We start from the raw sequence: 17,500 nt of genomic DNA, 5'->3' as shown, positions 1-17,500 counted from the left end.
CACACACACACACAGACAGACACTCACACACACACACACACACGCACAGACACACGTACACAAGCACATGCACACACCTTCTCCCACAAAAACACAAAAACACTCCGCCCTCCTTGCACATCCGTCCGCGGACGTTTCAACAAACATTGCGGCTGGCAGCTGAGAAGAGTCGACAGTGCAGAACGGGGGCTGGCAGGGCGGGGGGTTGCAGGGGGGCTCCACAGTGCGGCCCCTGGATGGACGGATGGATATAAGACAAGACAGTCCCAAAGAACACACCGACGACACAAACATCCACCCCGGTCCAACTCCGCCGCCCCCCGCTCAGCCTCCTACTCGTCGTCTCCTCTAACTTATCCGTTTCCCCGACATAAAGCAAAAGTGTTTTTTTTTGTTGTTTTTTTCATAAAAACTGCTGCGTGCGACACATTTTCGAACTGCGGCTATAAAAGTGCTAACAGTAGCTGAACATCAGGCCGGGGGAGGGGACACAGCTAAGTCGCAGGCTAACAGGTGTGTTTACTGACACCCCCCACCTCCGGCAGCGTGCCCCCCCAGGAGGCTAATTAATTACACAGTGGGCCGGCCGTTGTGCCGAGCTCAGCGCCGACCCCACCCGCGGGTTGGTGGGCGCCCACAGCCGAGGTCGGTGACCTGGGAACACCGTGCACACACACAAACACACACACAGGTACACACACACGCACAGTCCTAAATATAGTATATATATATATATATGGTTCATTATTGTATCCATGTAAGCATGTATAGACAAACCAATGCACACACACATCCACACACACACACACACACAGGTACACACACACACAGTTCTAAATATAGTATTTCATTATTGTATCCATGTAAGCATGTAGAGACAAACCAATGCCGCACACACACACACACACACACACACACACACACACACACACACACACACACACACACACACACACACACACACACACACACACACACACACATCCACTGAAGGAAAGCAGTGGTCAACCGTCATGAAGAACGGTCCCACAATTGCTCTTGCTTTTCTTTTGCTAAAGCTAGCTCAGCGTGTTGGAGCCTGTGCGTTCTGTAGACCTCAAGCTTGGCACAACTCGGGCGACACGAACAACGCTCAGGGCAAATAAACAAACAACACACTCAACAGCAATGAGGTTTCCACATCAAGCTGTTTTCTAAGGGGTCTGAGTAGTCAATATTTTCTGGAAGATGAGCTGTGTCCGCTGCTATGAAAACAGCCCCCTGCGCACCATTATCAGACGGGCAGGTGATAGCAGCAGACTTCAAAGGCCCCCGTTCTGCAAGAGATAAAGAGCTGGGTAATGCATACTGTACTGATCCTATCAGATGCACTCCGTACAGCAGGAATACACAAACAGGGCTTTTAGTGGCGAGAATGGACACCTACGGTATAATACCAAAGTGCGGGCAGCTCATAGTTCATGCTGTACAGAAATAACACACTTGCTTTTAGACACATACTCACACACACACACAAACACACAGACAAACACACACAGACCCCCCCCCCCCCCACACACACACACACACATAAAGATGATGAAGTGTTGTGTAGCCAGAGTTTTTATAAGCTAGCACGCAATCAAAACTGGGGAGCTTCGAGCCCAAAACTTGGGGTTATCCAGACAACTAATACAATTACTCAGGTGAGCTATGAGGCTGAGCTCGCCCACAATATACTGCAGACTCAGGATTTGAGAGGGTCTTATTATCCAAAAACACAGAAGCTCTGCTCACCGCTTCTGCAAACTGAAGAGATAAGGTCTGTGGTGCACCTTGACATTTGATTCCCCAGCGTCATGCTAAGAAAGGTGACACCTCTCGGAACTCTTTTACTGTCTGACTGCTAAAGAGTCAGGGGGCGACCCTGAGAGACGCTTAGAGACTGCAAGGTAGATCAAAGGCTCCAGAGAAGAACCACTTGCTGCAATGTCAAAACACACGCCAGAGAAATATTGATTCCGAGAGGGATGAAGAATGACGTGCAGATAGGAGACAATGCACTGAAGTTGGACTGCGTGTTGACTATGAAACGTTATCCACTTATGGGCGAATAGAGGACAGCCTCTCCTGCTAGACTACTGGCTACAGATATTGATGAATAATAAGTAACAGCTGCAGACAACACCTGGAAAATCAGGATTCAGGACACGACAGGACCAGACAAAAAGTCGGGCCAATTTATTGTGGCTGAATAATACATACCTTAAAAGGGGAATCTCACTTGAGAAAACTTTTTTAGAGGTACCTAAGCTTTTGTGTGCACCCCAGACAGTTTTTTAGGTTGCTTGCATAAATATTTACATATTGGAAACCTGTGTGAGCGAATCACACCATCCATAAGATCCATAAGTAGTCCATTCAACATCAAACTCAACCTTATTCTCTTTGTAAACACACATCCCTACTCAACCTTTCACCCTTCATTTTTCTAGTAACTTCGGTACAGTTGATAGTTTATATTATATAGTTTATACGTACAAACTTTATTTGTTCAGAGTTAAATAGTCATGTCATGTCCAACCATTGTATTTTTAAAGCCCTTGATCACAGGTTCAGATTTAAAGAGCTTCAAAGGCCCAAATTATACATAACATCCGGCCCAAATTATACATAACATCCGGCCCAAATTATACATAACATCCAGACCTCAAGCCCTCTAGAACTCCTCAAATCCCACAGACGAGGGATCCCTCCTTCAACGGATGGTAGAATATGAAAGACTTTAATCATCCCCAAAACTGAACCCAGGTAGGACACCCATAAGTGCAATAGGTGCGGAATGAGAAGACATAACGGTTGCAAAAACACCCAAAACAAATCAGAAACAAAGGTTACATAACACTCATAACACAGAGTATTGTATAATCCTATCTTATCCAAGATCAAGAAGGACGATGCCGTTCAGCGTAGCTTATGTTAAAGTGTAAATTCTGCTCAAACACGATGCCAAGCACGTTTCAGCATAACAGGATCATCGCCATAAGCATTTTATCCTAATTTCACAGGAATGATTACACCTGGCACAGGCAGTGATTTAAAATCGGAATCCACACAGAAAATATTGCCCAGGCTTTCCAGACCCAATGAAGATGCCAGCTCTGCGCCCCACCTTGAGGGATGCCCACCCCAAGCGTCATTACGTTCCCTTCTTGTTTTAATGCCCTTTGCATGGCTCCACTGGGTCCAATATTGCTGACGCTGGCTTCTGTGCTCTATTGCTTTTGTATCGGCGATGGGAAATAACGGGGTCTTAAGTTATATTGCCCTATCCATAGATATGCTGTGTGTGTTTATGTGTGTGTGTTTATGTGTGTGTGTGTGTGTGTGTGTGTGTGTGTGTGTGTGTGTGTGTGTGTGTGTGTGTGTCCTGATGGCTTACACTGTTTTTTGCATGGTTTATGCAGGTGTTTTGAATGTGTTTGTTGTTGTTTGTTGTCATGTTATTGTTCATGCCTGTGGCTTTTGTTTACCAGGAATTGTATTGCCCAAGACAGGCCATGAGGCAATACTGGTGGTGTAGTTTCTTAAGGGCTGTAGATTTTTAGAAACCTTTTGAAAAAGGGAAGGTTTTTAAATATGTATTTGTTGAATGAATAGCTTGAATGGAATAAATGCAATAAATGTAAACTCTTGAAGCTTACCCTGGCCCTGTTTCAAGTAGCAATTAAGAACTCAAACCAGAACTCTCAACTGGGGGGATTTTTGGTTTCAGAACAGCAGATTTCAGATGTCGAGGAATGAAAACGACTGGATTCCGCCGCTGGCTCTGCAAGACTAGTTAAAGCCTCCAGCGTTTTTCACTGCCTGCCAATTAAACTTGTATTATAGTAAATCAATCTATTTATTTTTGAAGAAAGGTGAAGCTTCAGCTCATGATACACCCTACTGTAGGGAAATACTAAGAATGTGCATCAATTTGCATGACTAAACAATGTTAATGAAGTTTATTCATTTTAACCTTGGGCCGATCTCCCCTGGTTTTCTGCTGCGAGTCATTAGGGAGGGCAGAGAGAATACTAAAGATGATTCTTAAGTAAAACCCTCGCAGCTGCCAAACCACCAGATCCCACAGTCTGGGGTACAGGGTGCAGGGGTCCAACAAATCAAAGGGACACGCCATTGAGTCATGGTTTACACACATAAATCACTCTTAAATAGCCTATTGTAGGCATGGGTAACAACACTTTAATCAAGTATCTATATAGAAATGGACTTTTAGTTAATGTCTGGTTAAGATTATTGTGAAGGTCAATTGATAATAAGGAGGAAAAAGGCTTCAATTACGTTTTTGATAACCCTACGGAGTTGTGCGGAATTATCTCATCCAATGAGACGACAGACAGAAGTCCCCACTGTGGCCGTGGGCGGAGTTATCTCAGAGCACACCTGCTATATACCAGGCTTGCTGCAGGTTAGGCTCACAGCATGAGTTGCCATGGTAACTAAACTGAGGTCAGTCTAAAGTTTGGTAGAAGCTCGGTATTCACTCCCTGAATTCAGACATAACATATGCGGTTCACCTGGAAATCCAGTTTCTTGAAATTGGGCCATGGAGAAGCAGAACAGGCTCGTCCAAAAATACATATGTTTGATTCATAGGAAAGAAACATTGTGCCAAAAGCAGACCAATTAAAAGGAAATGAAGGAATAGTACATTTGGACTAGTTTGCTTTGGATTAAGCTAATCCAGGATATCATAAAAAAGCGGTATTAAAGTGTAGTATCAGAATTTGTGTTAGAATAAAAATGACCAGTACAAAAAAAAACATAACGACTCATTTGTTTAGTATAATTAAATACATCATAATGAGGCTATTAAACTCCCACATATGAATATTCTGATAAAACAACACGTATACATTGGCATACATTCGGCATACACCGCCTCCTACATACATAATCCTGACAGGTGGTGTTGATGAACGCCGCTTGCTTCCCCAGACCACGTGTGAACGCGCTCCGAGAACCGCGGCCCTCAGAAAACCTTGGATAAAATGTTTAACATCTTCAAAGCCCGAGCCCTGCATCTGATCGGCGGTGTTTTGACATGGGGCCGGGACTGGCCCAGGTCTCTCTGCCTCCATCCGAGTGTCTCAACGTGTTACCGCGGCTACGGAGCGAGAGCCCTCGTGACAGGGGCGTTCCTCTTAACCAGCTCCCTCTGGATGGCTTTCAAGTCACGCCAAAAAAAACGCTTCAAATATTCATAACCCGGCATCCATCAATAAAAGATACCTTTTAGTGGAGTTAGAAGAGATGCGCGCAATAATAAGCGGGAACAGGGAGCGCCACAGGCCAGGGGAGAAGAGAGCGATGGGCAGAGGTAACATGTTTCAAAACTGTTGGGTTTCATTAGCGTGACTCAGAGAGGAACAGCTGCTGAGTGGCTTCAGCGCAGGGGACTTTTACTTTGTAAACCCAGGCAGTATGGGCAACACTGTTCACTTAGATTTTCCGTCCTCCCTTCCCAGTCCACTAAAAAAACAACAGAAAACAATGAGTCCTCTTTGAGCCCGCTTACTTACATTCTGGTCGGGGCTCATCTCAAGACTCACTTTATAAAGTGACAACCGCAGCCTAGGGGAAAGATACCATTTTGTCCTCACATTACTATCTGCCCTACATACAACAATGCGGGCTGTCTGCGAGTGGCTGTCAACTGTTTTCCAGTGCAGCAGTATTGTTTATTATTTATCTAGAAATAAAATGCACTTTCTCTGAGATTCTGGCCTGCCACCAGTCTCATTCAATTTATTTGCAGAGGTTTAGACAGACTCCTTTGGATTGCATGGTGCATGGATTGCATGGTGTAGCATGTCTATCGTGTCAATGCCAGGGAATTAATCAGCTTCAGTTTACTCAGGGTGGACATTGAAAGAAATATGGCAGGTCTTCGGTGCTTGTTATTATGTTATTAATGACCTTGGGTTTTCATGACCTTTTGTATTCGATGAAATTTAATGGACATTATATTTTTTCTCCAATAGTGCAAAACAATGTCTCATGGCTTGCAAGAACTGCACATATCTCATTGATCAGACCCTAAGGTCTACGGTCCAACCGGAACCATGACAGATATATTTCAATAAAGTGTATGTTTATAAGAAAAAGTCTCAAAACACACCCCCGCAACCAACAAACAATCCTCCTTCGCCTTACGTCAACTCTCCCAACATTTTGCAAACCTTTAGCAAACGATCAAGAGGAACCTTAAAAAGGAGTTTCGTGGCAGTGTCTCTCCAGGGCGTCACTTCAAGGATGTGTTTCTGGTGCGCTCCATCTAAGCATCCCTACCCTGGTCCCAAGGCTCAGACCCCCTGCTGTGTGTTTGTGTCATCATGAGATGCAGTGATCCTTCTCCACACCCACTGCTCTACTCGAGACACTGCGCAGACACAACTTTATTCTCAGCTCCCCCGCAGCAATGCACCCAGTGAAACTTAGTTCTTACTTTGGGAGTCCAGTTCAACTCCTGCCTCCATTACCATTTATAAGACTTCATTGCGTTTCTTTGAATAAGCTGTATGAAACCCTCTATTTATATATTCCTGGCCATTACACTCTCAGTTAAGAACTGGCATCAGAAGAGGAGGATGCATTTGAGTTAATTCCATGTTCCGTCATGCTTGTATAGCTATACCTATTTGCACCCCTGCAAACAAAACAATCAACACACCAACATATTAGGACAGAGATAGTGGAACAGTATTATCTTTTGTTTCTGTTTACTCACAAAATGTTTGCAGCTTGGAGGCACACCCACACACTGTATCACGCATGCACACACACAAACACAAGGACACACACACACACACACACACACACACACACACACGCACACTGTATTATTCATTCAGCTTATTGTGTTATTCATAACGCCCTGCGTCAGTTCAAGGCAACAACAAGCGATACCATGCCAGAGAGTTGTTTGAGAACAAGCTGATGAATTAAACAGTGGGAGAGAACTCATCTGTTTGGAACAAGTGGAGAATCGGTGGCTTGTCCCGTCAAGCCACGCCACCGCATATGGAGGGATGGAAGTGGGAAGGTCTAGAGAGGCTGTGGGGGAACGCTAAGGATGGACCTCCGAAACAACAAGGGATGCACTGCGGACAACATCTTTGTCTAATAAGCGGAAGTAATGGTGACTTAGAAGAACTTCGAAGATATTTAAGGAGATTTCTTTACTAGATGACCATATGCAGACATGTGATTCGTTTCCTGTACAATTGCTGTTTCAAACATGTAATAGTATGGGTCTTCTTCACGGTCAAAGCCTAGTGCTGTAGCCTTTATCCATTATCAATGAGGCCGGCAGGGAGTGGAAACATGAGGCCCAGTTACTCTTTATAGGACAACTTGCTACCCATCTTCCTTTACTAGAGCCCGTCTTCAGCTGTTACCAAGGGCATAGAACAAGGGACTAGGAATCTTCTTTGGACAGTATTATAAATATTGATAGGCACTATTAGGAATTATTTAAAATATGTTAAAGCTGCTTTGCATTTTCAGTCGTAACGCCGTCCCAGTCCCAGTCCTAGCTGCCATTTTGAAAGACGAATGAGTTCTTCAATGCGATGCCGCGTTGTGTTTTTTGTATCATTCAAGAGAAAAGCTCTTTCGTGGCATTAGTTCAGAGCTCAATATGGAAGTGCATTATGGAAATGCATTGGGGATGTTATCTTGCTTTGAATCATGTTAACAATGCATCTCACCTTTTGAGATAAGGCTAGCTCTAACAACCATTAGTGGATTTTTTTTTTTTCTGCTACCAACAAGCGTCTCTGAGGCTCACGAGATGGGTTGATCTCCGTCCAGGTTCTTTATGAGCCTCTTGCTTTCCGGCGCTAATGACCAAAAACCTGGGGAGGTATGTATGCTTGATATTTGTCTCAAAAAGGTGAAAATCACGAGCAGGTCATCAGGGAATCATTTTGCTGCGGCAGGAGATAATGGGACGCACAAATGACCATTAGACATATTTGTCAGAGGGTTATAAAAGCTCCAGAATGAGCTAATCAATTCGCACAGTAGGCCTATACCGCCTCATAGGCTAGACCCAAGGCTGACATCATGGCTCGCTTAAAAAACCGAGAAAATCTAGTGCAGACTTTGCATGGAGTGAGCTATTCTACATTTTTCTTTTAACAATGTTATGTTTAAAAACAAGTTAAGCCTGCAGTTCCTGTTGAAAGTCTGTCAGCTGACGCAAGACTCACCGGGGGTTCAGAGAATGTTCCTCGGTTTAAATATAGTTCTAATTGTTAATAGTTATTCTGTAGCTGAAACCTCGAGTAACAGGTTTTGCCAATTAATGGTTAATGGAAATATTTGACGACTTGTACACTTTTTTCGTACTTCAAGCGGCTTCTAATAATGACTTCCATTTAAATGTTACTATAGTTGTACATTAATACTATTGTTTTCCCCTGCTGATCTCAGAAAAAAACCCTGCAAAAGCATGTTTAACGTGTGTCCACTGGGTCGGATATGATTTGATGGGCGCTGGCCTCCTGGAAGAGCGCTGCGCTCAGAGGTGAAACGCATCCTCCCTCCCCCCACATCCGATCTCCAGTGACCAACGTGTGGGCTGGGGCGGCGGCGCTGACAGCGTGTTCTGCTGTCGCCAAGGAAACGGGAACTCGCGATCGCAGGCATTCAGCACCGCCGCTTCATGGCCGAGAAAGTAGCGACCTAACCCCCCCCCCCCACACACACACACACACCACCACCACCACCACCCAATATGGAGGCCTGTCTCGTCTCCCCCGACGATGTCATGTTTAAAAGTTAGAAGGGAGATCTTTTTTAACGTGTCAGTGCGAGGTATTTAATAACCCACCGTTCACCACAATCTTGCTTATTTTTTGCAAGTCTTGGATAAAACAAGACGCCAAGTGTTGATGGAAAAAGACTGTAAGCAAAAGACCATCTGGCTAATACGATCATGCTAATCACTCTTCTATGAGCCACACAGCAAACATTAACCTGGGGAAACACGGCCACCGCTATTCATCACAACACACAATTATCAACAGCTGCCAAACAGAACACACAAACAGAAAACAGAGAAAATAACTATTATATATATATTTATATATACAAAAACACACACACACACTAAACCCCATCTTCCTTCACAATACGATAAAATCCAAGGTGCCAAAGAAATAAGCACACAGCATCCAAGTGCTCGTAAGGTTGCCAAAACGATTTTGGTTTCATAAAAGTCTCCCATTAAGTTCTTAATTCAACTATTGCAATTGGTCAGTTCGGTCAGTCCTGCCTTGTTAAAAAAAACACTTCATCCCAAAGGCCCCTGATGCCATAAAGAAAACCACACATAGGTGGCGTCAGAGTCAGAATACACAACGCACTTTAATTATTTCGGTTGCTGTTCCTCTTCGCTTATCAATTCCAAGGTGCGCGTAGCAAACGTGCCGTCACATTGATCAGTGTCGGAGTCGTTCCATTTATGGCCTTGCCCCTGTGCTCACCGAAACCTCATAGGTAAGAAGAGTCGATGGCCAGCACATCGAGTGTGATTTACCGCACACACCGTAAAAAAAACAACAAGCAAAGGATCTTTACATTAGCAACGGTGTACTCTGTTGGCTCAGAGAAGCCATCTATAGATCGAACGGTTCTGTGAATCGCATTCTCCATGGGCCCCTCTTAGCACAAGCACCGAGAGGGCTTTAGGGGAGAGTTGAGGGGGAGGGCGGCTCGAGATGTGGCCGTCGGGATTGTGAACTCTGCTACTGAACTATGGGTGACCTTTGTTCAAATTGGGGAGGGGGGGGAGGAGGAGTCCTGTTGGAGGAGGAGAAGGCTCAGAGCAGAGGGGTCTGGGATGATCCACTGTGATGCCTGATAGTGATCCGTCCTTGGCCGCTGCATTAGAGCTGGTTTCACAGGCTAGCCTGTCTGGTTCACTCCGCTCCCCCTAGGCCAGGAGGGGATATGAATGGAAGAATGTGGAGGCCCGCAACTTCTGGGCTTCGCTGCATCAGTAAGCTTGTTTGGCACAATGCTTTACCGGACCTGATTTCTCCCAGCCAAGAACCCAGCCAACTCAATCATCTTCATCCCAGTACAAATGACCTGCCAATAACATTGAAATATTTGCCCAAACTAGAAGCTTAGCTAGATACTTCTTAACGTTTACATAGGTGAAGCTGTGTATGTAAGTGTGTGTGTACACGTGCGTGTGTGTGTGTGTGTGTGTGTGTGTGTGTGTGTGTGTGTGTGTGTGTGTGTGTGTGTGCGTGTGCGTGTGCGTGTGCGTGTGTGTGTGTGTGTGTGTGTTAACCGCCCACGTGTTCAGCTCACTGGTAGCAAAGCCACACAGTGACAGGTATTGTCCAGCCAATTAGCTTGCACGGTGTACCACAGGAAGTGGGACTAGGCAGCCAGTTGTCAGAGCCTTCCCCGGGCCGAGTGTAGGCAGGAGAGAGATGACTTCTTAGGACTGCCTGCTGGCACTTCAAGGTTCCTGTGTGTGTGTGTGTGTGTGTGTGTGTGTGTGTGTGTGTGTGTGTGTGTGTGTGTTTGTCATTGTTTGTGTATTTCTATCTCTCTTCCCTTCTCTCTCTGCGGCTGGCAGCAGACAATGCTAATGCTGTCTAATATGCAGTCTGCCTCTGGACATTAGTGCTTGATAATAATACTCTACAGGAGCAGAGGGAGGTCGAATAATCTCCACCACTGCACTTCTCAAGGAGGATTTCTTCGACACGGCTCCTCTTGATAACAAAAAGGTTATTGTCCTCCACATCGCCTCTGCCACGCACATTCCAAAGATAGAATTTATAGAATATCCTAGTTCCTACTACGCCTACGGATACTACTACTCCTACTCCTAGTACTACAACCACGTGATTACTGCACTCTGATAACACACTTTATAATCCTTTAATACTTAAAACCATGGACCCCAGAGGACATGGAGAAAACACAAAACCCGCCCTTGGGGTGGATTATTAGGACCTCGGATCACATCAGAGTCTGTTCCCTGATTACCATTGAGGCCGCTCGGGATAGCAAGGGGGCAGAATGGAACAAGGCCCCAGAGAGACCGCTGTTTACTACACAAGGATCTCGTCTGAGGGGCCCTGACCTTGGCTCCGTTGCTGACTCAGGCCTCCGCTGGGATCCGATGTTTACTGGGCCCCGTCAGCACACCCACGTCAGTCAGCCCGGGAAACTAATAACGGACAGAATGAACCACAAATAGACCCCTCGCCCATTGATAGTTCACCGCCCAGCCGATCCTATTTAGTCATTTTTATTTGTTGAGGTTGAGACTATATCCTGTGTTCATTTCTTCAACGTTTCTTTTGTAATTATCTCAGATTGTTCTCATCACCTATTCAGCCAAGATATTAATGTTATATTACTATTCAGATCAACCTCTTTTGTGGCTGAAGAGGTCCCATAGTGTATCAACAAGGTCCTACTTAGCAATGTTTGTCCTTGTCCATTCAGCCAGTGTATGGATAATTAATATGCATGGCCCTTCATTACTGCTGCAGTGTAAAAGGACTTCTAGGGTCCTCATTCAGCTTAATTGGATTCAGTAACTCATTCCTCATATTCATTATGCAGTACTATCTCGTACTGCTGGTGCATCTGGCCAAAGGCAAAAGTTGAAATGCATAACATAATAAGTGAAAAGGTAAAAAGATATCAATGAGTGAAATGTCCTTGAATCAATGCTGAAAATATATTTATACAATCACAGATGTTAAACCATTTTCTATTTTAATATATTTGATCTCAGAATTTTCAGGCTGAACTTCAGGTGCAAGGTATGTGCAAGTGTCGAGTCGGATGATGTTTAGGGATTTTGTTGCTCTGCGTGGTGGGAAAACACATATTCTGCTGCATAAGACGATGTCAGCCATGGCGCATTTTATCTTCCTCCACTGTAACTACATCACAATCTGATGTCCCTGTACGGCCGACATTCCAGGAACGCATGCAGGTCGGAGCAGCGTTCACACGGGATTCTGCTGAAAATCATTTACCCACCGATTTTCTGCCAAGGTTGGGGCGAGGCGAATATTTAATCCTCAGGGAAAACCGCGACCCGGCAGCCACTCCGGTAACGGGGTTCCTTCCATGACCCTACTGATATTTATACACTGGCCACGGCTCCCCGTAAAAAGGACGAAATAGTTACCCTGCTGGTTTAGACACATGATGCTCTCACTGGCTCACTTCTGTCAGACACCGATGGCAACTTATGTTTGTTTTTGAGATTGTTGCAAACGTCTCTGTTGGCAAGGTGTCTTCTTTTTGTTTTCATGTCATTAAAACTATTTCCAAATTGTTTATTTCAGTTGTTGTTGTTGTCATTGTTTATTTGATTCCAAGCACACCGTGTCTGACACCAAGGGCCCCAATTAGCAACCTATTTGTGGCCAGGATATTTATACTGGCCGAAGCTCAGCACTCTCCTTGGGAGAAAGCCCAGCCCTGGCTATATAATAATTAGATGGGGCCCCCAGAGTACTTTCATACTAAAGTTAGACCAACATTGGAGAACATTAATTACACTGGACTGACAAATCAGTCATCAGCTTGCTGTAACATGATTTCTTTAGCCTCAAATAGATAGACAGACACACACACAAACACACACACACAGACACACACACACACACACACACACACACACAGACATACACCCTATCAGGTCACTTTCAGGAGGAAATTGAATCTGCTTCACATTGTGCTTGGGCCAGAGGTTTGATTTCATTCAGTGTCCCGTTCTTCTCTCAAGTGCACCTCCTCAGTGACACTGACAGGGCAGCCACCTCTGTCCTCCTTTGAGAGAAAGATCATCTGTGTCACAGGGCACCAGCTTTCCAACACAGGAACGATTTTGACAGGAAAGAGTTATGGCCGGTTCTACTAATCCGGGAATGTCTGGCCGTTTCAAGGTCACTTGGTGAGGACATAGCATAAACAATTCTTTTTTTTACCTTTTCATTTGAATTCATTGCAGGAATGTCTCGCAAACTACAAATTGAATAGTTGAAGTGTTCTGTGGGAAGCAATCATTGATTTAACTGTTACTGAAGCATAACAGACATCTGCTCCTTAAGCAAACGCACAACACCAAAAAAGAACTAAATAAACCCTAACAAAGGGGGAAAAATATATATATATAAAAAAAATAGAATTACTCCACACTGCATTGTGCAAATTATGATGGCTGCTTGTAAATCCGATTGGGCAGCTCTCTCATTGGCCAATTCCCTGACATGCTAATCAATCATTAGGGTTGGTGACACCCAGTCAGCCATAAGCAGATGCAACAGTTAAGCCGGTGTGAAGCAAGATGGGAGCTAGAGATGTGTTTCCAATTTTAGCAGTGTCTCCAAGGTAAGGGACTGGGAAGGCCAGCTGAGGCGGATCATAATGGGTGAATCAATGTTACGTGTAACATGATCTGCTTCTTCCAAAGGCAAAAGGGGGGGAGGTGGAAAATCAATGTGTTGAGACGACCCAGCCTATGTAAAGAGACTATTGCCATCAGGCCATATCAGGCCAACAGTATTACATCGTCTCCATCGCAAAGCGCATACGTCGTCAGCCATCCAGCTTGTAGACCCGTCTCAATATAAAATGATTTCCATTGGTTTTGTTTTACGGGAGAAAATACAAAAAAGGAATCTCATTGTTTTGGAAGGAGAACCAACATATTAGCAGATTCTAATCTCCACACAAATAAAAGTGCATGCCTCTGCACATTTATTTTGGTCAATACTGCAATTTCAGTGGTTGTTTCATATTTTCTTAATTCAGAGCCATAGCCTGAAAGTGATAGTTTATGTCTTTCAATCATTGGATGAGAGTGGAAAGCGTAATGCTAAGTCTATAAATAAATGGGCATTTTTTTATTGATCGACCTATTAAAGCTGTTGTATGTAACCTCTCTCTCTCTCTCTCTCTCTCTCTCTCTCTCTCTTTCTCTCTCTCTCAAATGATGAGGCAGTGGGGGTGTGAGTGTGTGACTGTCCATTTAAATAATAAACGCAATAAACAGGAAATCTAGCACTCATTCCCAGGATGCACCAACAATCGAGGTAGGGTCAGAGGAAGGGCAGGGCTATTGCAAGTCCCTTCCCTCGGCACAAACTTCTATTATTTGCCGCTGCCGTGACAGCGTGTGCGAGTCACAGAAGTGAATGGCCTTGGTCTAAGGGCCGGCGTGGACCCTTTGTTATTACTTGTGGTGGCAGAGCGGGGGCCGTACCCACCCCAGCCAGCCTGGCCGCCCTCTCCCCTGGACGATTGAATATCAGTGTTTGCTTAATCGGTGGTGTCAGTGAGGGATTCAAACGGGAAACGGAGGCGATGGCTAATGGAGACTTCACAAAAAGCAATTTCAGGCTCTTTTGCTCTCCCCTGCCGTCGGCCCACACAGAAAAGGACGGCATAAAAAATGACCTCTGATCTGCGGCCTTTCGATTATGGTTGTATTGATTTCGGAAATGCCGTTCAGGTGTTGAACCGATATTCAATCTCTTGCACGCTGCTCGTCCTTCTTCTCGTGAATCTTCTCATTTGGTTTGCAAATCCAGTTATTCTACTTTTCAAACAAGGGGGTTGCACTTCAACAACTTCCCCTCCTCCCCCAAACATCCACCCACCCTGCCTCAATCACCATGCCAAATGACAGTCCTACGGTGACCTGACTGTCTGTGGGATTACAATAAGATTCACGGCCCCCCCCCCCTCCGAGTCCTTGGTACACTGGGGCGGCCCCCCTGGTGAGGCTGACCCAGTGACACGGGAAACGTTATCACTGCAGAAGTGGCCCAGCAGGATTACAGAGGGGCGGAACACAGAAACACAAGACAATGCTGATCTCCAAGCCGGAGACATCTTCTGACAGGAGGACGCTGAATGAAGATGACTGGTTAACGCTTTCGGTGATTAAGGGCTTAGCACTCACCACGGTATCGGTGTGGATTTCTTTTATCAGCCAGTGCTGCCATTTTTATTTTCATTCAAAGTCGTTCAAAAAAAGTGGAATCTCTGAATTCAATGCGACAGCCCTGATGTTGGAAATAAACAGGGATAATAACCACCTCCGGGTGTAAAGACAAGATCAATAGCAGGAATTACTACAAAACTACAACTGGCACGTCATGTAGATGTCTAAATGTCCCTAAATGTGTATCCAACAAACCCTTCTGTTGTCGATGGCTATGGAGAGCTATCAGCAGCGAGTTTGATTTGCAAACAGAAGTTGATGTGGCAACCATAAATTTAATAAATGACTGCAGAGCAACAGAAGCCAGATCTAGGGCCGGGGACTTTTAAAAGTGATGTTCCACAGATGAAAATCATGAATTCCAAAAACAGCAACCTGTATATTCTTTCAGGCTTACCTAAAGCACTGCATCGGGCTGGATGTCTGATATAATGAGCTGGATACTCACTTTGCAGAGTGCAGTCTCACGTCACTGACTGAGGCACAAGGTTTCACACTATACAATAAGATGGTTTCTATATTGAGCCTATGCGAAACCGTTTGACACAGTCAAGCTGTTAATGTTTGCACTTGCCCTAGGATCTTTTTCCATGATCATGATGTCAGTGAGAGATAGTTTTAGATTGGACACGTTTTAGTACTGCTGTTGCATTGTATTGCTGTGTTTTGCAGTTTCTGTCTGCATATATGTATGTAAGCTTGTGTGTGTGTGTGTGTGTGTGTGTGTGTGTGTGTGTGTGTGTCTAGTGTGTGTATGTGAGAAAAAAACTTCATAATTATTTGACTCATATTCTATTATCATATTCTATCATATCATAATTATATCACAAGTTGTCAAAATTGAGTACTAGAGATAAAAAAAAAGCGATTAAGGAGCTGATAGCAAATGCCCTGATGTTTTGTTAATGCGTGAACTCACGCAGCAACAACACACATCACTCTTTCCAACAGTTAACGTTGCCAAGGCAACCATGTAAACAATGAGCTGCATAAGAACCGTGTTCATCTAGGGAGGAGGATCGCTGTGAATGATCTCCAGCTACACTGTATTATCAAAGTCATTAACAATTTATTTGTCATAAAATATGCATAAAAAAAAACAGCCTTCATAACGTATTATTTTATTTATAACACAAGGGTCCCGATTGACTTGCCATTCAGACTTTAAGATTTCCTGCCATGGATCAAAATGCATGACTATATGGTGTCCTAATACATGGAGTACATGGACCATAATGCATGGACTACATGGACTATAATGCATTGACTACATGAACTGTGATACATTAACTATAGTGACCATAATGGAATAAAAAGGCCATAAAGAAATGGACGGACTACATAGACCATAATGAATCTATTTCACTATTAGTTCACCAGTGCTACCCATCGACTTTCGCGGGCGATGTCTCGATGTGATGTGACGTGATGTATCTCTCCTGCACAGAGGATTGTGGGGCAGAATAGTCCGCAAAGCATGCTGGTTTGCATACTGCGAAATGCGATGTGGTACAACATCCTTGTATTTTTGGCGTGCTGCATTTTTTGGAACAGGTGAAAAAGGTAAAGGCACTTAATCAGCGAGAGTACTCCTACACGGCAACATGGAGCACCAGGCCATGCATCATCATCATCATCATCATCATACGCAAACCGTTCAACATCAACATCACCACCCTGTGTCCTTGTGCCACCATGGCTGCCACCTAGGTTGCATTGAGCAATGGAATTGGCTACCGACGCCATGGACAATAACGTATGGACTTCACAGACCAAAATGCATTGATTACCGTGTACATCACGCCCTGTTGAACTCTCTCTTCAAAGTTCTTTTCGGCTTTCCCTTAGCATGGGCTAATAAGGATGAAAGTGCCACCTCGTGGGTCTAGCGGTCGCTACACGCTGCCACAGAGCCCACATGGACACCCACAACCCAGATCCACCTATTTTCACGTCCATTCTTTGTCTACACACACACACACCACACAAACAAACACACACACACACACACACACACACACACACACACACACACACACACACACACACACACACACAGAATTTATTTAAAGCCTATCTTTAAATTTGAAAGATTTGTTTAAGAGACATTTAACATATTTGATTGGTTTGAGACAGACAGGAGCAGACCGCAATGATGAATTCGGTTTGATGTTCAGCATCCACCTTTATCCCTTCCTTATCCCTTTAGCCACTCAATTAGCTAAAGTTTCGCTCATTGAGTGTCACACGATGCCCTACGCTAATACACAAATCAACGACTAATAATCAAGCACAATTAGTTATGTTTAACATTAAGTAACATTTTATAGACATTAATTTAAAGAGACATTTAATATATTTTGTGAAATGCCGACTTATTACTTAGGCTCTATAATATATACAGGCAGAACACAGTTATATTTCCCATTGGTGCTGTCATGACTGATC

The 17,500-nt window shown here is 44.3% G+C and overlaps 1 protein-coding gene across 1 annotated transcript in view; it reads right to left on the bottom strand.

Moving 5' to 3' along the window:
* The window catches only part of LOC307080591 (carbohydrate sulfotransferase 8-like), a 36,466-nt gene that overhangs the window by 5,846 nt on the left and 13,120 nt on the right, over positions 1 to 17,500 (bottom strand). The window lies entirely within an intron of this gene.

The sequence above is a fragment of the Pollachius pollachius genome (genome assembly GCF_949987615.1).
Source record: "Pollachius pollachius genome assembly, chromosome: 9".
In the NCBI taxonomy this organism is placed as follows: domain Eukaryota; kingdom Metazoa; phylum Chordata; class Actinopteri; order Gadiformes; family Gadidae; genus Pollachius; species Pollachius pollachius.
Note: the sequence above shows the minus strand (reverse complement) of the source record. Positions and strands in the feature narration are given on the sequence as shown.